This window comes from Centrocercus urophasianus, unplaced genomic scaffold (assembly GCF_019232065.1).
Source record: "Centrocercus urophasianus isolate 14NV4802_14NV808 unplaced genomic scaffold, USGS_Curo_1.0 seq_53, whole genome shotgun sequence".
NCBI lineage: Eukaryota > Metazoa > Chordata > Aves > Galliformes > Phasianidae > Centrocercus > Centrocercus urophasianus.
This window is the reverse complement of record NW_024885122.1, coordinates 1,164,333-1,188,708: the sequence shown is the minus strand read 5'-3', so window position 1 is coordinate 1,188,708 and position 24,376 is coordinate 1,164,333. Positions and strand designations below refer to the sequence as shown.

The following is a 24,376-nucleotide window of genomic DNA, read 5'->3' as shown; positions in this document are numbered from 1 at the left end:
GGACAGGGATTCTGTGTGCAGAAGAGCCATTTGGCTGTTGGAAATATTGGTTTTGGAAGTAGAGGGGTAGAAGTGCAGTGAGAAGGGATGTCCATGTGGCTCCCTGGCATTTCTCAGGGACAGCCTTAAAAACAGAGCCAAAGCAGAAGGTGCTGTGCAGAGCAGACACAAACTGCTCAGAATGGGAAAGGAACACTATTCTCCTGAGGAAGGGGAGAAAAAAATTATCATAGCAATGAGGGAATGGCTCTGCAGGTGACCCCCAGCAGCCTTATCATACAGGCAGGGACTCACCTCTGCAGTGCGGGAGCAAATCTTGCTGACAGGCATCATGCAGCAGCCAAATGTTCCTGTGTCAGCCGTGGCCTACGAGCCTAGCACCCACCCCATTTCTGAAGGAAACTGAGGCATGTGATGATACAGAGTCACATGCAAACAAGCACTCAAGTTGGGACTGCATTTCTACCCCTCTCGTTACAAAACTGATATTCCAATATCCAGACAGTCTCTTAGCTTTACTGGGAGGAACTGCTCATAAAAACTAACTAGCTGCTCCAAGCCTGGGGGTGCCAGGTAAGGTGGACTGGATGGGGTGTTGGGCATGGGAAGCAGGAGAAAAAAACCCTCTGCTGCTTCTCTGCACGGGGTGGCACACCAGGAGCTGCAAGAGAGCCCTGTGGTGACTCCTGACACCCAGTGATGCCTTTGCTAATACGTTTGCTTGGTGTCCCAGGTGCAGCAGGAGATTGGTGGCCCAGGTCTGGGTAAGCTGTGTTTCTTGTTTCCCCTTTTTCAATTGTGCTTTGTTAACAGATGTCCTGGTTAGCTGTGCAAGGCATAGATCCACCAGTGGCTTGGAGAAAATGTACATTAAAGCAGAACTGATCTGCTGCTGTGCTCTTGTAGCAGCTCTGGGGAGACTTGCTGAGCCATGCACTGGAGCAATAGCATGGAGCCCATGGGTCCTACTGTCCTGATGAGTCTGGGCATGTGGAGCCATGTTGGAGCAGGTGTGGCCCAACCTGCTGGTGTTCTTGTGTTGGGGAAGGCATCCCCACGCTTCTGGGAGGGTTGGTGATGCTCTTGGCATGATTGTCATCCTAGGAGTAAGCCTCTAATTTCTGTGTGTTTCTGCAGTTCCTTTGCAGCTGATCCTAACTCTTGAATATCACAAAGGGCTTACTGATAGATTTTGTCAGGCAGAGTGAAGAGGAAAAACTTTCTTGGGTGCTTGCTATAAGGGAATGGCCTCCCTCCTAGGAAGTGATGCACAAGATACGAGTGGAGAAAATAGAATTCTGGTCCAGGTCTAAAGCAGTGGATACAGGGCTCTTTTGGAGATGCAGAACATAGTCACAGAATGGTTATGGTTGGAAGAGATCTCTGGGTCCACCTAATCCCACTCTGCTCCATCAGGGCCACCCAGAGCAGGGTAGCCAGCACCATGTCCAGGTTGCTTTTGAAGGTGTCAAAGGAAGAGACTCTACCACCTCTCTGAGCAAACTGTGCAAGTGCTCTGTCACCCACGTGGTAAAGAAGTGCTTCCAGGCAGCCAGTCAGAAGGGCTGAGACTATCTTCAAAGCAGAGCCTTCTACGCTGTCATGATGATCATCACAGGGATGATTTAGCCCCATAATTCTGATTGCAGGCAGTTTTATAGTGGCAGCCAATCACAGATGAGCATAGAGTAGCTGATGAGTTCCCTTCTCAGTGCCCCAGGCAGGATCAGCTCCTTACTGCAAGAATTGGTTCAGGATGTTGCACTTCCCACCTTTTGCCTGTGATTTGCTGTAGGTCTGCTTTCCAGAGTAGGCAGGAAGATAAAGCTGCTCTTTCTTCCCTAGTCTTTACCTCATGCAGTGATGGGATGCTGGCCAGGGCTGTGACTCCCATGTCCCCTGGGGTGGCCTGGAGTGCAGACTGCGGGATCCTTTACTGCTGGGCAGTGGAGCTGGGGCAGCACTGTGCCTGCTCCACCATCTTGGCTCAGGGCTGCTGGTGCATTTTCCTCTTGATTTGGAGTCCATACTCCCAGGGATACATGCCTTAGTCAATGAAGATTACTCTGTGTCATCCCAGCTGCTTTGGTGTTGTCTGAGCAAATTGGTTTGTGGTATGCGGCAGTGTGTGCCCTGAAGGCTGGTGAGAATGTTGCCAGCTCCCTCAAACTCATCTTGGGAAATGATGGCTGCTGGCCCAGCACTCTGCTTGCTTTGACTGAAACTTCTAACCTCTTCTGTATCATCTCAGTTAGGAGTCCAGCTTCCGCCCTGTTGCCATGTATCTGCGGTGAACACCCACTGCCGATCTCTGTCTCTGCTCAGCTCTTGAAGGCTTCTCTAAGATGTGTACTGGAGCTGTAATCTTCCCCCACCTTTGGGTGTACATTCAGTGAGGCCTGCTTGAGTGTCAGGAGCTGTGGCTTTCCTTCAAAGTTGCAGCTTTGCTGCTTGCCCCTGAAGTCCTGGCAGGTCTTGGGGTGACTGTCTGAGAGCTCTCAACTCCTGATCTATGTAGTACCTTCATTACTGCCTTTGGCCATGAGTTTGAAGGGCTAGGATGGGCTTCCACCCTGTTGCACTGATGATTCCACCAGCACTACACTGAAGGAAAGAGCTTTCCATTCCTAAATCCCTCCAGAGGAGGATTCATCACCTGTGGCTGAGTTTTGGCAGTGTGCTTAGTGTGCTTAGTGTGCAGCAGGACGTGGGGATAAAACACTGTCGTGTTTGGATCTGCAGGACTTGCTCCCAGGAATGGATACTACTAGAAATCAGGTTGCTGAAGCTGCTCGAAGTGAGGCCAGTGGGCTCTGAAGGAGTTGCTTGGGGCTGATGTGCTTATCTGAGTTTTCTGGGCTCAGCTGCAGGCTTGCTGCAGGCTGGGGATGCTGGGGTCACCTGCATCCCACTACCTCCTCTCTGCCAACCTGGGAGATGCTCCTTCTGTAATAGCTGAGGGCTTTTGAGGCTCTTCTCAGCCTTCCGGGAGGGTCCTTAGTGGGTTTGGAAAAGGCCAGCTCACCATTGAGCCATAGGGCACCCTGGTGCTCGGTTCTTGGCTTGTGTCCTTTGCCACCTGCTGTAGCGGCAGGATACATGCTGTGGCAGTGGGGAAGTTGGCAGTGCACTGGCGGCAGGTTATGTTGTGGTGAGACGCTTTCAGAACCAGAGAGGTGGCCAAGCACGTGGTTTGGAAAGAAACATCGGGTCTCCTCCCCAGCAGTGTCACACAAGGGCACTTGTCCTGCTCCCACATGCATGTGGTGGCCCAAGGGTTGTTCAGTGGAGCTGGTGCCATCCTCCTCACCATGGACACACGTCCATTGAGCAGCTGCTGTGCAGGCTCTGCTTCTTCCAGCTGAATGCCCAGGAAATGCAGCGGGCCCTGTGGGCAGGTAGTGGGACAGTGCTTGTTCCTCACCACGAGGTTATGATTAAACACTACCTTTGGGATGAAGAGAGCAAGGGAGAGGGCTGCCGGCATCCTGTTACAGGTGCACGCTGCTGCCTCCAGCACAGGGCAGCTCAGCTGTGAGTGCCAGGGGGCTGTGTCTGGAGTTGCCACGGAAACAGAGGGTTCGGCCTCTGGGGAGATGGAGATGGTGCTGGCACTGCAGCACTGCCGTGTGGGTGGTGAGAGGGGGTTGTCGTGGTCTGCCTGCTGGTGACAGCCCGGATGCTGCTCCCAGAGCCGTCACAGAGGACACCTCGGGCAGTGTGTGTGCCCACGTCTTCCCACAGAAGGTCCTGGAGTGCTGGTGACAGAAACCCCTGGAGGGTGACTCTGCAGCAGGCTGGGCCCTGCTCCGCCAAGGGCTGATTGGTGTCCACAGCCTGTGGAAGCCTCCTGCCAGCCAGGCTGGGCTGCATGGGACAGAAGGGCTGGGCTGGACCTGGCTGAGGCTGCTTGTCTGCAGCCTGGGGCAATGCAGGTCCCCGAGGGAGCTGTTGTTGCCTTTGCTCCCCTTGTCTTCACTGCAGCAGCGCCCGGCTGAGCTGAAGGATGAGAGACCTGCCAGCCTGAGTCTGCTCTGTTTGGCATAAGCCATCCTCGCAGTCCTGCTGCAGTGCCGGAGTGCTGCTGTTCCTGGCAGCACGTTGTGCCTGGACTGCAAAAAGTATGTTCTGTGATTGGGCTGTCCTGGGCGCCGGGTGCAGACGAGAGCCCGCCTTAGTTCTGCATAGCTTGTGTCTGGACCTTACAAGTCTTGAGACCTCTGCCCTATTTTGAAAATAATTCTCTACTTGCCAGATCAGGGGAATAAATTTTCCCCATTTCTTGACTCAGGTTCTTCCTGCACTGTGTAAACTTTAATCTTTTGTTAATTGCTTCAGTGGTAAAACATTAATTTCTCACTACGTGGTGCTTCCCTGCAGCAGGGCGTGCTCAGCTGCAACCCCAGGCTCAGGCAGCCAGGTCCTACTTCCCCAGTTCACATCTGCCTGCCGGGTGGGTGCTTCAGTGCCCGCACTGTGCACGGGGACTTTCCTTCCACTGCTGTGTGACAGCAGGAAGCACTGGTAGCCCTTTCACTGAGAGCTCTGCCTTTGATGAGTCTCTGCCCTTGGGTGTGGTGGAGAGAGGCTTAATTCGGTTCCCCCCTCCTCCGCCTTTTTTTTTCTTTTTCTCTTTTTTTTTTTTTTTTTAACCTCTCCAGCCCTTTCTTTTGTTGTCATTTAATTGCCGAAGTTCCCTGAATGCCTGCTACCTGCCTCGGGGGAGAATTCGAGACACATCAAAGCAAGAAGAGCATCTGCAATCACTAAGTATACATCCTTTGGGAGCTAGAGACTGATTAAACTGTGAGGAAAAACAACTGCTAAAGACTGTCCAAGAAGTAAAGATTGTCCAAGAGGGGCTGGGAGAGAGTAAGAGAAATCGAGCAATATTTGCTTACCAAAAATTGTCTCTCTCATTCCTAAGGGACCTCACTGGGGTCTGGCAGGGTGCTGGGGAGGGCAGCAAGGCTGCTGCATTCTGCAATGGGAACCAAGGGTCTTGGTGCATCCTTTCAGTTCTGGTCTTGGCATGGGCTTGTACAGCTATTTGTCAGGACAGAATATATGCATGGTCTTGTGACTGATACCCCCTTCACTTAAGGAGCCTCTGCTCCTTACTCTGGAAGCTGGATGCTCATCTACTCCTGTGCAAGCTTTCCCTCTGCAACTCCCCTGCAATGGGGGCAGCTTTTGCTGCAACCTCACTTAATGGTGTCAATGCTTCTTAGGAAGAGTTGGCATCTGATTGTGTGTGGAAGGTAGAAAAGAGGTGCTAGTAATGAAAATGGTGAAGTTGTGAACTTGGTGTCCTACATGGACTCTGCAGGTGCAGCTGGGCAGGGCAGCAGAAGAGTACACAACCAGCAGTGACTGCTGTGGGAAGCCTGCCTGGGCATAGGGTAAGTTGAACTTTGTCTTTCAGCTGAATAGGGAAAAATAAATAAATTTAAGGCTTCGTATTTTGGGAACAATAGAAAGCAAACAGAATGAATCACAGAATCGTCCTCAGCAGTAACGTTTCTTGCAGTCACAGGTCAAGATTAAATTGGTGATTGGGGAGGTGTCAGCAGCTTAGTCTCTACCTGAAGCAGTCTGTGGTGTGTAGCAGCTGCTGGGTGCGTGAAGGTGTGCGGCATGGGCCGCAGTAGAGCACCCTGCTGTGGCACACGCCATGCTCCTCCTGGTGCCTCAGGGCAAGCCTGTGGGCTTTTTCTTAAACCTGCATTCATGGAAGGTTTTTTTATTATTATTTTTGAGAAAACTATATTAGTAATAATTCATGTTTCACAGAGCATCTTCTTCCCACATGTTAATAAGTCATGAACTGGAGATACTCTTCATCGCTTCAGTGGAATGTTTTATTGGTGAGGGGCTGGCAGCAGCATGCCTGCAGTCCAGTGCATCCCTGCACGTGGCGGAAGGGAAGGTCCTCCAGGAGAGCAGCCTCTGGAGACTCACCCACTGTGTCTTGGGCTCCTTTAACTCAAGGGCCCTTTGTCTCATGCCCTGCTAATAGCCTGAGCTCAGCAAGTCGCCTGTCACTGCAGGGTTAACCAGAGCTCTTGAAAGCCTCTCATTTCTTTTAGAATAATTTTAGGGCAAAGCATTTGCAGTTACACTGATTCCTCATAGAGCTGAAGATTAATCACATTTCCATGTGCCAAGTCAAAGGAAAAGCTTGTTTTCTCTATGGCTTTGATGAGTAGGCTGTACTTGTGAGAGGCTAGACCTCTGCTGCAGATACTGATGTTAGGAACAGCTTAAGGAAACCCAGGAAGTCTGGGCCTTTTAAAAATTTTTTTTAATTTTTTTTTCCTGTCTTTATTTTCCATGGTTAATAGAGCAATTTCCTGCTCCTCTTTCCAGCCAGCTGCTAATCTGTCCTCGCTCAGAAACAGGCTGAACAGCAGCATGAATTGCAGGTACCATCCAAAAACTGTTTCCAAGAGCAATTCTCCAGCTCCAACTCCTGATTATTGTTTCACTTACTGAATTGCTGCTTTTTTTCCTTTGAACTTATGTTACTTTTTTCCCCTGCAGTGTAATTTTGTGACATTTGGAGGAATTTGCCCAAAACATGGGTCTGTATTGCTTGGGAGGTAGCAGTGATGCTGAGGGTTGTGATTTGCTCTTGGAGCAAAGCACTCCCCTCTTCTGCTTGCAAGGCTCTCTCCCTGTGGGTTGGCATGTAACAGAGGTGGAGAAGTGTGCTGCACTTCCGGGCTTGTTATGATTAAAACTTGACTGAGACTGGGATAAGGTCTGAGGTGATGTGTTGAACAGCAAATGAGGGCATGGTATGGTGAAGGATGGAGGCAACCTGGTAGATTGTGAATCCTACTGTGGTGGCACAGCTGAGAGCTGGTATTCAGTAGAAGGGAGCAAGTTTTTGGGCAGAGCTTGTGAATGCATGAGAGTTGGCCACGCCTGGTTGTTTCCCCACTGTTTGTAGCTTTGGGACCTGGACAGAGAAGCCAAGCTGTAAAGGGTAATGCTGGACACAGCGTATGGGGAGCTCAGATGATTGGTGTCCTTGGGAGCACAGATTGTGTGGTGCCATGGGAAGTGCTGGTTCCCAGTAGCCAGGCTGGCTTCTTGAGATGGAGCAGAGTGGTTTAGGTTTGTTTTTTCCCTTTTGGAATCCAGCATTAATCAACTTGTGAAGACAGCAATTAGACTTGGAGTGGGAGGTAAAGTGGGAGGTCAAGCTTGTCTAAAAGCATTGTTCCTTTTCCTCTAGACCTTGGATACAGCACATGATGTGGGGCACATGGTTGGGCATCAGGGAGAGGTGACAGCAGATGCTAGGTGAATGAGATGCAGGGTTTTCCGGTCCCACCCCTGCTGCTGGAGCTGCAGCAGCAGAGCCAGTGTGTGCAGGCAGGTGGCTGCTGCAGGATGGCTCCTGCGGGATGCTGGTTGCTAGGCAACCTCAGAGGTGGAGCTTTGCAGGTTGGGAAGCTGCTGCAGGCTGCTTCTGCCCTGCCTGCATCCTATCCTGCACACTCTGGGAAGTGCTGCTGGCTGCCCTGCTCTGGAGGGGGAGCTGGGGTACTCCAGTGTAGCTGGGCATTACTATCAAAGGTTTCTCAGACTGAGATTGTTGATGCCCTCACTGTGAAGATGGGAAGTTGTTTTGGAGCTATGATGGCTTTATTGTTTGGAGCTTCCACCTCAGTGATTCTGATGATTTGCACCTAAACAAGAAGAGTTGAGAGCTGCAAGACCTCAGCAGTTCAGGCAGCAAGCACACCTTTGGTCAGGATGGTACTGACTGCAGGACACTGGAGAGGAGGTCTCCTTGGCCCTCATTAGGTTGTGGCTGAGTCAAAACGTGTGCAAAGGAAAGGCTGGGTGCTACAGCAGTACAGACAACCTGTGTAGGCACCAGCAACGGCCTTGCGCAGATGCCAGTACTGCAGGCTGTCTCCCTGAGCAATTGCAAGCTTGTCTGGGTAAGTTACTCCTGTGGGTCTCTCTTCCTTACAGTTTATTCCCAAGCCCAGATCTTTATAGGACACTTGGGGAATTCTTTCTTGGAAACAACAAAATCTTTGGATTAAATGAGATCCTGAAATGCAGCAAGAAGCTGTGCCTGTAGTTGCCCCAGGGCTGGAGTAAAGGGAGGTTACTCTGGGCGGTGGCTTAAACTTTTTATTTCAAAGCATCCTGATGCTTCAACCAGTGGTTTCAACCGGGATTTTGCATGCTGAACGTTAAGCAACCTATTTTCTCCTTTGCCCTTTTCCCTAGCACTTGTGAGGTCCCTGCCCACAGCTGGAGCATCTTGCTGGACCTTTGCTGAGTGTTGAATGCCCAGGGTGCACCACCATATCATAATACCATCTTATCCCTGCTCCTAGAGTCTCCTCTGCACTCTGCTGACTCTGCAGATGTGTGTTGTGGAAGGTACTTGCTTGCCTGGAAGAGGCACATTCCTGGCTCTGCAGAGCTGCCTGACATGTTAGAGGAGGCAAACTGTGCAATACTGTGTTTGTTGGAAGTATCCAAGTAATTTTGTCAGGACGGTATCTCAGATAAAAGCAGATTTTATTCACGATTGCAGTGGCAGGCGTCCCACAAGCAGGAGAGCGCACTTATGGACACAATATGACAGCTTTTTATCTTGTTTCCCCCCATCCCTCCTCCCCTGTTTCCCCATTGGCTGGATACTCCAGGCTCACAATCTTATTGAAGGTTTACAGTTGTTAGTTTGTGTGTTATCTGGCATCAGTCAGCAGGCATCCTGTTGTTTCCAAGATGTCTCAGTGCTCTTCTTGTCATATCAATATGGTGATTTTCTTCAAAGTCTTCATTAAACAAAGAGCACCAGGGGGAGGGGGTGATGCTAGGCCTTCCCAGTGTCTCTTCAGGTGTTTCCTTGGGCATGCCATGTCTTGTTCTCTGGTTTGATAAGTCTTGTGCAGGATATTCTTGCAATGTGTGTGACAAAATATACATATACACACCTATATACTGAGCGTGTATTCCTGGGAGAGGGTTCATCTAGAGGATAAGTGATGCAAACTATCAGAGACCCCTTCCCAACTAAAGTAGTAAGACTCCCAAAACGAACGATGGCAACAGAGACAATGAAATAAAAAATTCTTGTCTAATTCCAGTGCAGAAACAACATTTGATTCCCATATGTACTGCAAAAAGCCTTATTAAACTTAGCTCTCTCTGCACTCCCCTGAAACAGAGGACAGGATGCACGTAGCCAGCAGACAGGGATCACATGCAGGGTTTGGTGGTGGTGCACGTCTCTCTGCTGGCTCTGGTGCGTGCAGGACTGCTGCACTAGGTGTGTCTGTGCTGTGCTGCTGAGCAGCTGAGCTGTGCGGGGCTGTGCTCCAGTCCAGGTGTGAAGCTGTGACCTGCAGGGTCCCCATAAAGGTGCAGGACAGAAAGCCCTTGGCTCCACAGTGCAGGTGGTCAGTGCCTCATCTGTCCTCAGAGCCAGGTGTGGAGCACTGGAAGGTGTGGGCAGCATTCCTAAAATGCTGGTGCATGGGGAGTGGTGAAGATTGGCTGAACTAGCCAGTGTGTTGCAGTGGGGTGCTGAAGGCCACAGTTGTCCCAGGATCCCTCCAGAAACCTTTGTGCTGATGCAGCAGCATGGCCATCCACATGTGGGAGGGGAACGGGTACTGGAGAGCCAACATATGCCATGAGCTGCTCTGCTGCGGAAAACCAGCTGCCAGCTGCTTGGCTATTGGAGTGGACTCCCCAGACTCCTGTTCGTGGCTGCTAACTCTCTGGCCAGAGAGTCGGCAGGACAGGCAGCCTGCCGAAGTGCTCTGACACCCAGGGGGCTGGGATGGCTCCACAGAATGTAGTGGCAGAGGGAGGAAGGAAGCTGCGTAGTGCCTTGCCTTGCAGCGAATGGGGTTTTCCAGCAGGCTGATGACAGTCAGGCATTTCGACTTGCTAACGAGCTGCTGGCGTCGGGGGGAGGGGAGCCGAAGCCTGAGGGAAACAGTAAAACCGGAGTTCTCTGGAGTAGCATCAACCCCTGCTGTGGCGGCAGCAGCTGTGTGCCTCTGACATCACTGCTGCTGCCCTGGCCAAGCTGTAAAAGGTTCTGCAGAGGGTTGGGAGTATGGGATTTGGAGGGGACAATGGGATCTGTGGGTGCAGTGGAAGACGAAGTTATGCTACAGGTACTGAGCAGGCTGTTGGTGACCTGCACAGTACACAGCGCTGTGACATTCAGGCTGTTAGGGATGACGTGGCGTGCTGTGGCCATGGGATGGTGTCCCATGCCAACAGTCAGCATGCGCTGACTGGACGTGTGGCCAGCTCTGCTTGTCACTGCTACCAGAAGCTTCATGGGCTGCAGGAGGAACATGGAAATAAGGAATTTGCCAGCAGCAGAGCAGCTGCAGGGGTGCTTGTCTAGCAGTGAGCTGGACATGGGGTGGGCTCTTGTCCTGCCCTGAACTGTAGGACTGGGTGCTGGGGTAGAAGCCAACCCTGAACTGGGCAAACTTAGGTGGCCTTATGAGAGAGGGAGGGAAGCAAACCTCAACATGGGATGTGGCACAGGCATCACGAGTTGCAATCTGTGCCCAGTTTTTCAGTTTGCTGTTAGATGTCTCAAGTAGCTCCTTAATCTGGAGAAATGTGTGGTGGTTTTGCAGAGCTGAATCATGCTCTCTCCTGAGCCACCAGCTGAGAGAGCTTCATTTTCATGCTGATGGTGCTGTGTGAAAGGTATTTCTTGACTTCTTGACTTGTCCACCCGGAAGGGTTACAGCAGTTTATTTCTGAATTTAGATATTCAGCTGGGAGGTGTCGCTTGAAAAGATGGGGGTTTCAGCTGGTGGCTGAAACCTGGTTTTAAAATGATTTGGGTCTTGAGAAACAGCTGTTCGCTGCTGTGTGTGGGTGGGAGCTGGACAGCAAGAAGGAGAAAATAATGCTCTTGCATTCAGACAGGCTTGGGCTCAGAGCAGTGCAGTCCCACCGGCCTGGTGGTGAACGTACTGCTGGGCAGGTGAGCTGCCGAGCCCTCCTGGAGCATTGGGAACATGACACAGATCACAGCGTTCTTTCCTAGTTTTCTGATGCCAGCAGGACTGTGTGTTTTTGTTTTCTTTTAAAGCAAGGCAGAGTCTGCCAGGTGGCAGAAGAGAGACTGTGGAATGTGGCCAAGCTGCCATCATGCCCTAAACTCAAGGCTGGTGTGTTGTATTCCTGCTCTCTCCCTGTGAACCCAGTGACTTCCTAACTTCACATTTTTGGCCCTAACTTTCTCATTGTTCATGTTTGACCCAAGTTCTGTGTGGCAAGATGCCATTGATTTCACATCATGAGGAAGCTGACCCAGGCTTTCTGAGGATAGCTTGGTGAAATACATATGGACTGTTTTATTGACACTGCAACTAGGGGTTGTTGTGATGGGAGGCTGCTGCCTGTCTCCAGAAGGCAATGCCATTGGAGGAGTGGTGTGGTTTGTTTGTGCAGGGGAGGCGCTTTTCTGTCTGTAAGATGTGTTGGGAAAGCACAGCTTCATGTTCCAGGGTCAAACGTTTGCACTGCTGGGCTAACACATGACAAGTAAGCAGATATCCCAGCTCTTTGCAATTGCTGACATGATACAATACATAATTGTCCAAATACAATTTCAACACACGTCAATGCAGTCTAACCTCACTGCATGAGAGCAGCTTGCCAGCCTCATTCCAAAAGGCTGAGAGCCCTTAGTTTGGAGTGGGTCAGCTTCCCCATAGCTGGTCTGCATGGAGGGCCCTGTGCTCATCTCACTAAGGCAGAGACAAAAAGCTTGTAGAGATTTTGCAGAATCATCTCTTCCTCCTATTCTCATCCTTGTATTTGTCCTACTTGACCAGTGCATATCTCAGCAGCTCTAGCCTTGGCCGTCATGTGGCCTGTGGATGAAAAGCTGCTATCTGCTGCTCACCACAGTGCTCAGCTGCTTCTTCAGGCCTGGTTTGACATATTTTTACCAGCCCGACATCCTTATTGTTCCCAGAAACTCAGGATCAGGTCAGTGGTTGCAGAGTATGCCAGCTGAACATCCCAAGCTTGCCAGGCTGTGCTCAATGTTAGAAAGGAATCATTTCTCCAGCCTACATGTCTGTAGTAGTTGGCAAAGTGTCACGCTGATTTAAACCAACTGGGCAGGCAGACTTCGCCTATCTTCAGATGGGGAACATTCCAGACAACCTTGATGAGACTCTGCTGCCCTCCATCACCAGCCAGGCTTTGAGGTAGATGTGTTAATTGCTTGTGAGGCAGGATCTGCAAGAAAACCATTTTCTGCAGTTACACTGGGAACATCTTCTTGTGGTTAGTTTGTGGCAATCTTCTGTAGTGCCAGGCTCATGCCTTTGTTGCTCTTTGCTACCTGTAGACAGGAGCATCCATCTCAGTAACTGAACCGAAGGAAGGACAGAAAATAGAGGGAAACAGAGGACTTAAGGCAAGTGTGTGGGCATAAAAGGTCTTAGAAAGCATTACTGTACTGCATGTGTGGTTACACACTGAAAGGTAAATCTCAGTGCTGCAATAGCAGAGCCTTTCAATCCCGACTGGTGGAGAATCTGCAGAAGCCAGGCAAGGAGGAGGTCTAAAGCATGCGGTCTGTCCAGCTAAGAATAGAGGGGCATTTGAAGCAGACCCTCACTGTGTGGCCAAGACCCCAGTGGCAGAAGTAGTAATCAAATGCTCCCCGATCTGGATACAGCAGTGCTCTGTGCCCAACTGCTCATGTCTTTGCTGTTGTTTTCTGCTCTTACAAAGTTGTGCAAAGAGGAGCTCCAAGGTCCTGCAGCCCATCTGGGGCCGGAGACTCCCTGAGCTGCTATCTGTGACTTGGTTCAGGGGCTCTGCAGACATTGTGCTCTCTTAGGGCCTCCACATCAATACTTGGAAGGACCATTGTGAGAAGGAGAGAGGAGCTCTCCCCTGGTGCCAGGGGACAGGGACTGCATGGTAGGAGGTTTGGGTGTAATGTGCAGAGGATGAAGCTCTGAAGCAGGCTGATGTGCAAGGAAAAGTGTTTTCACTGCAGGAGACTATTAAAGGCTTGTCAGACCGGTATAGATGGACCAGCTCTATGCATTGAGCTGGATGGGATTAAATGACCACTTGAAGCATCTCTTTGCTGCAGTGTTTGCAGTGCTGATGAAAGGATGTGGTGAGCTCCCTGGGGCTTGCAGAGGAGGCAGCACGGGGCCTGGGCAGTGCTGAGGGGAGCGCGTGCAGGTGGCTGCAGAGATCAGAGCTTCTACGTCAGCGACATCTGGAGCCTCACCTCTGTGAGTCAGCAGTTTGGGTGCTGATGAGTCACAGTGGTGCTGCAAGACCATGGGCTGCTACAGGGCTGGAATCAATTGTCTGGAAGAAGGGCATCTTGAGAAGAGGAAGACAAGATGTTTTCCCTCATTTTTTCAGCAAGCCTGGTTGTGAGGTACGCCAGCACTGAGCAACTCAGCCCTCCCCTGCTCCATGCTGTGGCACCTCAATGATCTGGAGCTGGTATCTGGCTGCTGGCATCCCAGCCTGAGGGCACAGCTCTCTGCTTGGCTGCGCCTGCCAGCATATGGCCATGGTCACATGCATCCCTAGTGTGGAAAATGCAATCGTGTCCTTCCTTTGTGGGGTGTGTGCTGGGAGACATCGCTAATCCCCTAAACTGGAGTCCTGGAATCTACACAGAGTGCACGTGTTCTGGAATTCAAATTACAAGTCGATCCTGGGATATAGGAGCTGGTGGCTGTAAGCTGCTGCCCCATTCTGAAGTGATTGAAATGGTGAGAGTGGACAGAATGGGTTTGAAAACCAAGTGGAGGTAATCCCATAGTGTGCCGGAGGGTGAGAAAGGAGGTGGCACTCCCCTCTTTTCAGGCAGCCCCTGCAAGAAGCAGCCCGTCCTGCTAGGAGTCTCGTCTGCAGTGTGCAGGTGATCTTTGAGTACGTGTGGACATTCCTTTAAATGCATTGAGGTATTCTGAATCAGTTCAAAGGTGGGTAACAAGTATCATTTTCATGCTTAAAGAAAATTGCTCAGGACTTTTCTGCATCCTTTCTGGGCTCAGATAACCTCAGTTTGAGATTTGAATCTTCAGAACCACCACAGGCCCATTCCTGTCAGAAAGCTCAGCCCTGCCCTTGGTGCTGTAGGTCAGAGCCTCGAGTATCATGTCTTCAATGCATGTGTGTCCAAGTTCATGATAGCCAGCTTGAGATTTATTTATGGACACCAGAGGGATCTTTGTAGACAAGGTGCAGATGTCCTGCAGCAAGCTGGAGACTTGTGGCAGTACTTGTTTGCTACTGTTTTGCAAGTTGTTGAGGGATTTTCCATTTGTCTCCAGTTTAAGATTCTGTGTCTGGGCCCTCTCAAAAGCCAAAGAAGAGATTTTCTGTAGCTTTGTGGCAGATGGCTGGTGAGACAAATGCTGCTTACAAATACATACAAAAAATTCTTACAAAAAGAAGTGAGACTAGTACAGGATTTTGTTAGCACAGAAGACTTGGAGTGACATAAGAAAAGTTGTTCAACTCCATGAGCCTCTTGTCGTCCATCTCCAGAAGTTGACTTTTGTCCCTTCCCAGCTCACATTGCCGGGCTCCTGGTTACTATTTCTGGCTGCTGCTCAGTCCTGTGACCTGTTCACGTTGCTTTGACACCTTGTTGGTCCTACTTTCACATATCCATTAAATGGTGTTGAGCATGGAAATTTCCAAGTCACAGTTTTTCCCACAGCTGCTGTAATTCATCCCTGCCTCATGTATATTTTGGGACTCCAGAATACAAGCGAGCACTGCAGTGCCGGTCGCTGTGGGCGTGCTGGGGGCCAGCATTATGGTGGCTTTGGGAATCAGACCTGAATTCCTGGTGGTCACTGTGTTTGTGTGGCTATGGCACTGCATTAATGTGGCTTTATTTTCTGTCTTGAATATAAAGCAGAGATGAAAAGCAGAACAGGCAGAGCTAATTGTTCCTGAAAGACAATTGGGGGTGGATGAAGGGTATAAGGTGGGAGGGAATTAAGGTAAATCTGTTCCTGAAAACCAGCTATCCCATCTAAGAACACTTATTGCCTTGTGCAGGGCTGGGCTCACCTCTAAAAGCAGAACCCTTGTCCCCTGGGGAAGTGATGGGGAACAGGTGGGAGTGCTGAGTAGGTCCTGTTTCCAGTCCAGAGAGCTGCTACCCTGCTCCTACTCCCTGTGCTTGGACCGTGCACCAGAGCTTACCCAGTGCTCGGAGCTGTCCCTTCTGGGGCGAGGAAAGGAGGTCTGGTAGCCCTTGTGTTGTCACCTCTGAGGCACCCCGTGCTAAGCCTAACAAAGCCTGGGTCTCAGCTATTGGCTCCACAGTTCTCCCCCCAGCAGGCACCTCGAATCCAGCCAGCAGATCTCCTGGGGAGCTTTTTGTCAGGTCTGATCTTTGGGGCCTGCTGGATCTTTGGGGATCCCAGGCACTGGGGCACCATCTAAGACAGTGAAGGGGTGAGCCTGGCACAAGGCACTAGGAGATTCCCCAGGCCAATGGGAACTGCTTGGTGTGTTGGGGAGCAGAGGCGCAGGGCTGGAGGCTGCCCTGAGAAGATAGGAGAGGGATGATCATCCTTGCAACCTTGGGGCTGGCATAAGTTCCTGTCATCTTGCAGCTGCCACAACACACAAGCTCAACACAGGGCAGATTGTGCAATGCCATCAGGCCAGCCAGAAATGCTGTCACTGCTCAGGATTCAGTTTGGGCTGCTTGGTGACCTGGTTGTGCACAGATCCATCACTAATGGTGGACCCCAGCGCTGGGGCCCTTGGACTGCACTGTCCTGTGTACCTGGGGCACAGTGAGCATGTCTAGTGTTTGGTGGGTGCAGGAGGCAGGCTAGAGCCCAGAGCCTGCTGCATGGCACCATGATGTTGAGCATGAAGGGTGGTGTGGGTTGGGGCACCCCAGGGCAGTGGCACAGAGGAGCAGGACTGAGGCTCCTCCGCACCAGCTGTTTTCCAGAGTAGCCCTGGATTTGCCTATGTGCCCTGAGGCCCTGCAGTGTTCCCTTATGTCCCCTGTGCAGGTCGGAGCAGGTAAGCTGCAGGAATTCTGTATGCTGCTCTCTTGCAGTCCCAAGCTGCCTTTCCTTTTCTCTCTCTACACTCCTTTCAGCCATCTGTTCTTTAACATATTTGTCTTTCATCTTTGATAATTGCCTGCAAAGTCTGAACATCTCCAAGACCTCAGAGCCATCCTTGCTTTGGAAGGAGGCCAAATCTCCTGCTAAAAGGTTGTTTCTTCTGTGCCTGGGCACATTCAGAGATTGTGAGGCCCCTTTGCTGCAGCAGCCTGGGAAGCTTGGGATATTTCCTTGTTCTGCTCAAGCCAACATTCCTCCTTTTTTTGCACATCTACTCATTTGGGCAGTGAGTCTTCACCAGTGGCCAGGCTGCTGCTGCTACTCCTGCCCTTTTTCTCAGGCCATTCACGATCACTGCTGGCTGTGCTCCGGCCTTCCTGGGAGCCTGCTTGGGACTCATCAAGTGCTAATAGGTGGGGAGAACATGTTTTGCATGCTCATCTCTTGTCATTTAGACTCATTTGGCTCTGGGATTTCTTAGTCCTAACCCTACTTTGATCTGTTCTCAGCAGTGGGGGCATGGTTCATGTTCTCGTTCAAAAAGGCTGGAGCTGAATGGGTGCTTACAAGCTTGTGTTGGTGTGACATAGTTGGGCTGTGTGCCTGCTCTGCCAGCATGCAGCACTGCTTGGCCCTGCTGCTGATGTCTTTCAGCATTCAGAAAGACTAGGACTCACAAGAAGAGGTGATATGGCCTAAAGACACCCAAGCTGTTGTAAAAGCTGCACCTGCCATCTCTGTGGCTGCCCTAGCAATGGCCTTGCACTTCCCACATAGCCCACATACATTGGGCCTTGCACCCCAGCCCTGTCCCCATTCAGTGCAGTGTCTTCGTTCTGTCTGTATTCGGTTGCTTTATCAGTGTCTCGCTTCTGTCCTACATTCCCTCTGCCTCCCCAACTTGGGATTTCATGCAGGTATCTGGATGTTTGCAGCTGAAAGATGTAAAGCCTCGGTCCATGTATTTGCTGGCTCAGATGTTTGTGCAGTAGGAGGGATGCTGCTGCTCCCACCTCCTGTTGGGACTATGTCTTGTTGCTTGGTGTTGAACCCAGAGAGGACAAACTTTCAGAGCACTGAGCTGCCTTCTCCTCATGGGTCTGGCCGTGAGCACCCTCGGTATCCCATAGTCACCTCCAGGAGCCATGGAATTAAGAGCATTTTCCTGAGAGTGGGCTGGCAGGATCTTTACTGTCTGCAGAGAAAAGGGCTGCAGTCATCCTTGCCTTCCCTGGGCATTCCTTACCAATGAAGGCATTTGGGGGGATCTGGGTGTCTCTCCTGAAAGATTTGGCATGTCTTAGTGGCAGTCCTGCATGTCCAGCCTGACACGTGCGCATGCCAGGCTCTACAGGTCCCTTTCTGCCGGGCATCCCTGGGGCTCAGGTGCCTTCCTGCCCCTGCTGGAGGGCATTGCTTTTTGCTGGGGACTGAGGTAATTTTGCTGTTTTTCCCAAGCTGCCCTGGAGAGCTGGCACCATTTCACACCATTAAGAGTGGATCAGATGATGGAGGCGTTACACGGTACTGCTTAGCCTGCACCAAGCCGCTTGGTGTTCAAGGAGTGGGTCTGGGGCAGTGGCCTGGTACAGCTCTCTGCTGTGGACGGCACTGCCAATGGCCAGGAGGTTTAGCTGTTGTGTTGGGTGGTGTGTGTGGCATAATAAATTAGGTCCTTCTCATCATGTGTCAAGTCCTATCTGAGCCATGGTTATGGTCTCATGGTCCTTGTCTGCACCATCTCCCCTTTTTCTCCTCCTCTTCCTGTCTGTCTTTTGTTTCCTCTCAGCTCTGACCTGACTTGTCCCCCTGCTTTCTTCCCTGTTCCTTCTTGCCTGCAGCCCCACCATGCACCTGGTCCCACAGCTGGTGCTGGGGATCTATGGCCATAATAGGCACTGGTGGAGGATTCTGGCTCTGTGCCTTGAGGAACCTGAATCATCTGTGCCCTCCACATTTCCCCTTTGTTTGGGAGCTGTGAAGTGGCTGCTATCCCATGAGAGTGGGCAGGATTATCTTATTGGGATGCTTCTCCCAAGCATCCAGGCGGTTTTGCCACCGAATGCTTGGAGATAAGTGGTACCAGATCAGGCTGGGTTGGAACAATGTCCTGCCAGCTGAGCTGCTTAGCTGTGGTGGGAGACTCCATCCTGCTGGGTTGACAGGGGTCACATCCTCAAGTGCATATGCTGCTGGGGAAAGACCAGGTCAGCTTTCGGAGCATGCCCGGGTAGTGCAGTGGGGCACTCACAGGGCTGTGGGGCTGATGTGTGCCCACATTTCCAAAGTGACCAGGGAAGATGCTCACTTATCTGTGCCTGTAATTATGGACTTGCTATTCAGAGAAGTTTGGGACGAGGCCTTGCTCCATGCTCTGTCCTGACATCTCTTGCTGGCTGAGAAGCTCTGAGTGGTTCCTGCTTCCTTCAATATGATCCTGGCTGTAACCATGCTCTTGCCACCTGTGTGGCATTGAAGTCCCAACGTCTTTTTCAGAATCCTCTGTGCACATCGCATCTGGCCTCCATCCTGCAGCAGGCCCTGTAGTTCTGTTTGAGACCCTCATGTGTGTACGTGGCACCTGCCGTGCTCTTTAACTGCAGACTTCAGCATTTGATTTGGGCTAGGTCCACCTGCCCTTCTGGCCAGGTCTCCTGGGCAGTGTTACTTGCTTTGGGCGGTAAGTCCCTGTTGTCTGTGATGTCTTGTGCTGATGGCCGGGTGGAGGAGCCCCTGCACAGTGTACCTCTGATCAACACAGGGCAACTGCTGGGATGTGAAGCCATGCTGTGCTGGTATGCCTGGTGTCTGTGTCCAGCCAACCTGCCAGCTTGGCCTGTGCAGACCTGGGCAGGGAGATTTTGGAACCCATTGCAGGGTTGTGCTGTGGTCCTGGTCGGAGAGTGCAGAGGTGATTTCCTTCACCAGGAACATTTGTGGCAAAAATTGAGCTCCTTTTTCACTGGTCTTTTCAGGAGAGATAAAAGATGTTTGTGTTGTGTGCTCCACACAATACAGATGTCCACGTGTGTGTTGTGGCATTATGGTTGTTTTGGCACAAATAGAATGGTGCTGATTCAGGGCAGAGATATGTTGCAGGCAGATAGTGTTACCTTCGGCCCATCAAAACCATTTGGCATATTCTTCCCTTCAGATGGCTTCACTGTCACCTGTACGAGTGATCGCTTGATCTATCAGCATCAGCCTGGCTTACCCTTGGGGCTGCAGCCTGGTCCCTGCTCTACTGTTTCCCCTGGGTACAGGTGCTTGCAAGGGAGGAATGTGTGGTCCTAACAGTAGAGAGTTGTGAGTATCACAAAGTCAGCAGTGGGCAGTTTTTGGAGCTCATGCTGATGGGCAGCTGGGCAGCAGGACTGAGAGTGGGTTTCTTCCTCTGCCTTTGGTGGGTATGCTCCCTAAGAGCAAGAGCATGCACAACTGCTGCGTCATTTGGGGGAAGCTGGGTCCATGGGCTGTGATTTTGCAGTTGTGTGTCTCCCTGCTCCTCCTGACAAACATCTCTGCTTGTTGCAGCAGTCTATGCTGCATGAGAACACCCAGTGGCCCGGCACTGAAAGCTGCCCATCTCTGAGCTGGTTACCTCTGTAAGCCCCAGTCAGCTCCAGGTGGGCTGCAGGTTGACCCTGGATCTAGTCATTCTCTGCAGAACTTAGTGCTTCAGGCAATGTGGGGTTGAGTGCAGCTCCCGCTCTGCCTGCCTGCCATGGGCTGCTCAGGCTGAGGTGATGGGCAATACCCAGAATGTTCCACAGCAACTCTACCAGTGCCCTAGGGTTTCCCACCACTCACTGAAGATAGGATCCATCCCTCTGCTGTGACAATGTTAGTTGTGGATACTCTTGGGCACTTTGTGCTTTCAAGAACCATGAGGTACAGTACACCTCTGTGGTGCAGCTGTCAGTATTTACTCCATGCTGAAGTTCCTCCCTGATGCGCAGAGTGGCACAAGGAGCCACATGTGTCATGAGTGGAGCTGTGCTGGATGTCACGCTCTGCTCTTTGCTGTGGACAGGGTTGAGGAAGAGCTTCTGTTCAGCTCTTGCTGTCAGTACATCTCCAAGCTGACTGCTGAACTAGAGCAAGCGGGGTGCTCGGATTTCAGAGGAAGTGTGTTTTCTGCCCTATGAACTGTTCAGGAGACCTGTTTGATGCAGAGAATTGCTGTACTGACTCAGGATGAAACTGTATAGTGGATCTAGCTCCTTGCTGAAAACCCCACATTGCAGCTGAGTGACAAAGCGCCTTCCCTGCTGGTGTGTGTTTGAGAAGGATGCCGGAAGAATTGCAGCTTGTTCTCTGGTACCTGGACCAGGATGAGTCAGATGTTTGCAGGTCAGAGAGGCTGAGTGTTGAACAGGAGGCAGATAGAGCTGGCACAGTCTTCCACGCAGGGTCTGTGCCACAGTGAGAGGCTGTGTTTCAGGCACAGAGCTCCCAGTGAGGTGGGAGTCTGAGCACTGTGGGGGGAGCTGAGGGATGCCAGCGGGCAGGCAGGAAGGCAGCCCAGTTCCCAGCTCTGCTGCGGCTGCAGTACACATCAATCAATGTGCGGGGGTGTTGGAGTCGAGGAAGCGGCTGCTCTGCAGAAAGCACTGCCCTGTGTGTGGCATCAGCCCAGTGGAGGAGCTGTGCTGGCAGCATGAGGACAAGGAGCTCGCACCAAGGTAGGAACCACTCAGGATGCTCTGTAGCACTGCGGCTTTTTGGGGGGCCAGCTGGTCCGGGCAGCTGCAGCATCTGGGCTCTCACCAGCAGCACCTGCCTAGCAGAGCAGAGCCTGGGTATGTTGCAGGTCCTAGGGCCTGGGCGGGGGGGAGGGACTGTTTTCCAGCCAGGGAACCATTTGGGACAGTGCAGATCTCTGTTCTTGCCAACCCTGTATGGGGAGCAGTGATATTCACTCTACAGGAGCTGGGAGCACCCTGTGTTTCTGACCTTCTCACCCAAGTGTCAACAAGGCAGCCACTGGGATTTTTTTGGCCTCGCTGCAGGTCCTGCAGCAGCACTGCACATCAGAAGGCTCACTGCTGCAGGTATGGTGCTGTGGGCTGTCCACCACAGTGCAGCAGGCTAGCCATGTTCAAGTGGGGCTGCTTCAGGCTCTGCGAGTCCCCAGCTGCCTGCAGTGCTAGGAGACAAGGCTCCCCCCACCAGTGCTGCTGTGGCCAGCATCTCTAGTTGTTCTTACAGCAGCTGCCTGTCCCACAGCTGCTGTCTGTCCTGCAGCTTGGCAGTAGTTTTTATCTGGCAGCCCCATGGAGCCCTTGGCAGCTGCTGTACACAGTGGTGAGAGAGAACCACGAAATGTGGTTTGGTTGATGTGGAGCTCTGACCAGCCTGGCTGCACTGACGGGGTGTGCATTCAGGTATTCAGCACAGGGGGCTTTGCAGGGATACTTGTGTGTGATGCTTCAGAAACAGAGAAATCTCCAGTCCCTACTGCTGCATAGCAGCATCGTCAGTGGGGAGCAAGGAGAGGAAAGCTGAGCCTAGGATCAAGGGGGATTGCTCAGCCTTAAAGCTGAGTGAATGAGCAGCACTGAGTGAATGAGAAGTAGAAGGAGAAAGCAGGCTTGGGTGAAACCCTGCTTGTCTGGAGGCAGCAGGGAAGGGAAGACTCTGGGAGGGGAACACTGCGGAGGCTTGAGCTGTGATGCGCTGTGGAAGTGTGGGGGCAGAGTGTCTGGGAAATCCGTGAATCCACACCCAGCTTGATGGGGATGAAGAGGAAAACGCCAACGAAAAGAGAATCAGGGAGATGGTGGGAGAACATAGGCACTGCAGGCCCGCATATGATCCCATGAAGGTTTCTTTGCAGTTGTTGTTCTAATATGCCTGTTTCAGCAGCTCGGCTCAAGAGCTGGAGAGCAAAGGGGTCTGGAGTAACATGTGGGGTGGGCAGAGCCTTTAGCCATCTGGGACAAGTGAAAGGGGATTCATGGAGCAAACGCAGCCAGGCTGTGTGAGAAGGGCAGGGCAAGGTGCTGGAGTGGGAGAGTGAGCAGCAGGCACATACGGGGCAGCACGTTCCCTCACCGGAGCATGATCTGCAGTCCTGGCAGAGCTTGGTGCCAAGCAGAACTCAGTGGAAGCTGCTGGCACAGCCACCACTAAGTGCTTTGATCCTCTTTTGAGATGGAAATCACAGGGCAGCTTGTGGCGGGCTAGTATGGCAGCGGGCTCTGCATATGGCACAACTTCATCCCAGGTACCGTGTAATGAATGAGAGTGATGGGATGGCACAGAGGCTGTTTGCCCTGCAGGTTGGGGTCCTGTCCCGCTCTAGGTATTGTTTAGAAACAAAGTGGGACAGCATTTCCACTGATCTCAATCAGTGTGGCAGTGATTGTGATCTAAACCTCTCCTGTCACTCTGTGGTGTGTCGATGAAGCTGTCCCTTTGGCAGTTTGCTGAGACTTATGGCCTTTCTCCCACCCATTATTCGCCATATGTGGTCTCTGCAGAAGCGCTGAGCTTTCTGCAAAGGGGAGGTGGTAGGAGCTTGGCTTTTGCGTCTGAAAAGTACAGTGAGGTGGCAAGCACTCTGCACAGCCAGCCTCTTGCTATCTGGAAGCGTCTCTGTCTTTCAAACATTGACAATTCCTGCTTAATTCACAGAGATGCTCCAGTAATAAACACTCTCTGGTTTTGAAGCTTCTGAGAACTGCAGCAAAAACCATGGGGAAAATGAACTGATCGGGCTCCCTGGGGAAAGAAGGGAATGGAATTGCTTGCTAACAATATGCTAGAAGCCAGGGCCATGTTTACACACATGGAGGGAGATGGGAAAGCCAGGCAGGAAGGCAAACTGTAATGTGGCTGCAGGACAGAGCTGGGGCAGCTGCCTCATCTCAGGTGCTCCCCCCGTCTGTAACTAAGTTCTGAAGGTGCCTTGGCATGCTGGACATCCAAGCACTGTGGAAATGATTGGTTCACTGGCACTCCTGCTCATATTGGAGGCCTCCTCCCACAGCTGGGCTTCCAGCAGGCACGGGCCGTGTGATGGAGTGCAGACGGTGCAGGGTGGCAGTGTCATGCTGGATTCTGCTATCCTCAGGTACAAGAGGAGCCAGGCCAAGACTCACCCCCACAGCTCGGCCAGCCCTGGGCATCCCTCACCCTGCTGGTTCCTGGTGCTGTCTATGCGGATGTGGCACCAACTTCCCTGTGGGTCCTCACTGCATCCATTGTGGCTGTGCCCAGGAGTAAGGCAGCGACAGTGTGGCCATCCAGGCCTGTGCTGGCTGTGCTTGGGCCAGACACATCTGCAGGGTTCAGCTGGGAGGTGTTGTGCTTCCAGGGCTCCTCCATAGCTCTTTCCCTCTCTTTCACTGGCAGCGGTTCCCATCCTGTGCAGGACAAGCATGGTGGAGGGGGTTCTGCATGAAGCAGACATCAACCTTAGAGGCTGAGTGGCTTTGTGCCTGCTCCTGCCTTCCCCCAAGACGTGCCCCTTCTGTGGTGCCACGACCCCTGGGGCTCGGCTGCAGCCATGGGGCTCTATTCATTGGGGCTGCTGAAATGTGGCACTGTGCGAGATGGGGAGGTCTCACACCAGGCACTGGTTCGCAGAGCTTATTAGTTACAGACTGTGGTGCAGGCATGCTTACTGTGACGCTTTTCCAAGTGGCAACTCTGTCCCAACCTGCCACAGCCATATAAGCTCCACTAGCGTCAAGCTGCAGCTGCTGCAAAAAGCCCGCAGCTTCTCTGGGCTTTGCAGTTGGGCCCTGACCCTGGGAGCACTGTGGGGCTCTGCTGTCCCTCCTGGGTGCTCACACTGCTGTGGTGGGAACAGACTCAGGGATGGACCTGATGGGCCCCCCTGGAAAGGGCCCTGTTTGCTTTTCACACACTGTGAGCCCTTGGTCCCTCTTGCAGCAGGGGCAGCAGGTGCTGGTGGTCTGATGATGCCAAGGAGATGGGTAGCACCTGTGTCCAGCAGAGCTGGAGGGGAATGCATGAGCCCACCCCCACTGGGACCAGTGAAGGGGGTGGAGGGAAGTGGGAAGGAGCAGCCAGGCCATGGCGGAAGAAGGAAGTGATGGGTTTGGGGGCCACATCAGACACCTTGCTAGGGACACTGTCCTTGCACTGGTGACTTTGCATGTAGGCTCAGCCACCCTGAACTCCTACATCCGTGCTCTCAAAAGCCTCAGCAACTCCTCCTACTTAGAGCCAAAAGCACGGTCCCCAGAGCTAGTCTTCCAAGCAGATGCCCCATGTGCTGACAG

At 52.1% G+C, this 24,376-nt stretch overlaps 1 protein-coding gene across 7 annotated transcripts in view; it reads left to right on the top strand.

The window, feature by feature from the left end:
* EPB41L1 (erythrocyte membrane protein band 4.1 like 1) overlaps positions 1-24,376 on the top strand; it is a 68,717-nt gene that overhangs the window by 10,329 nt on the left and 34,012 nt on the right. Inside the window, exon 3 of one of the 7 annotated variants that reach the window (XM_042835467.1) lies at positions 734-764. The exons of the other annotated variants lie outside the window; for them this stretch is intronic. The gene's annotated coding sequence lies outside the window, so the exon portion shown is untranslated. The remainder of the gene's footprint in view (positions 1-733; positions 765-24,376) is intronic. 7 annotated transcript variants of the gene reach the window in all.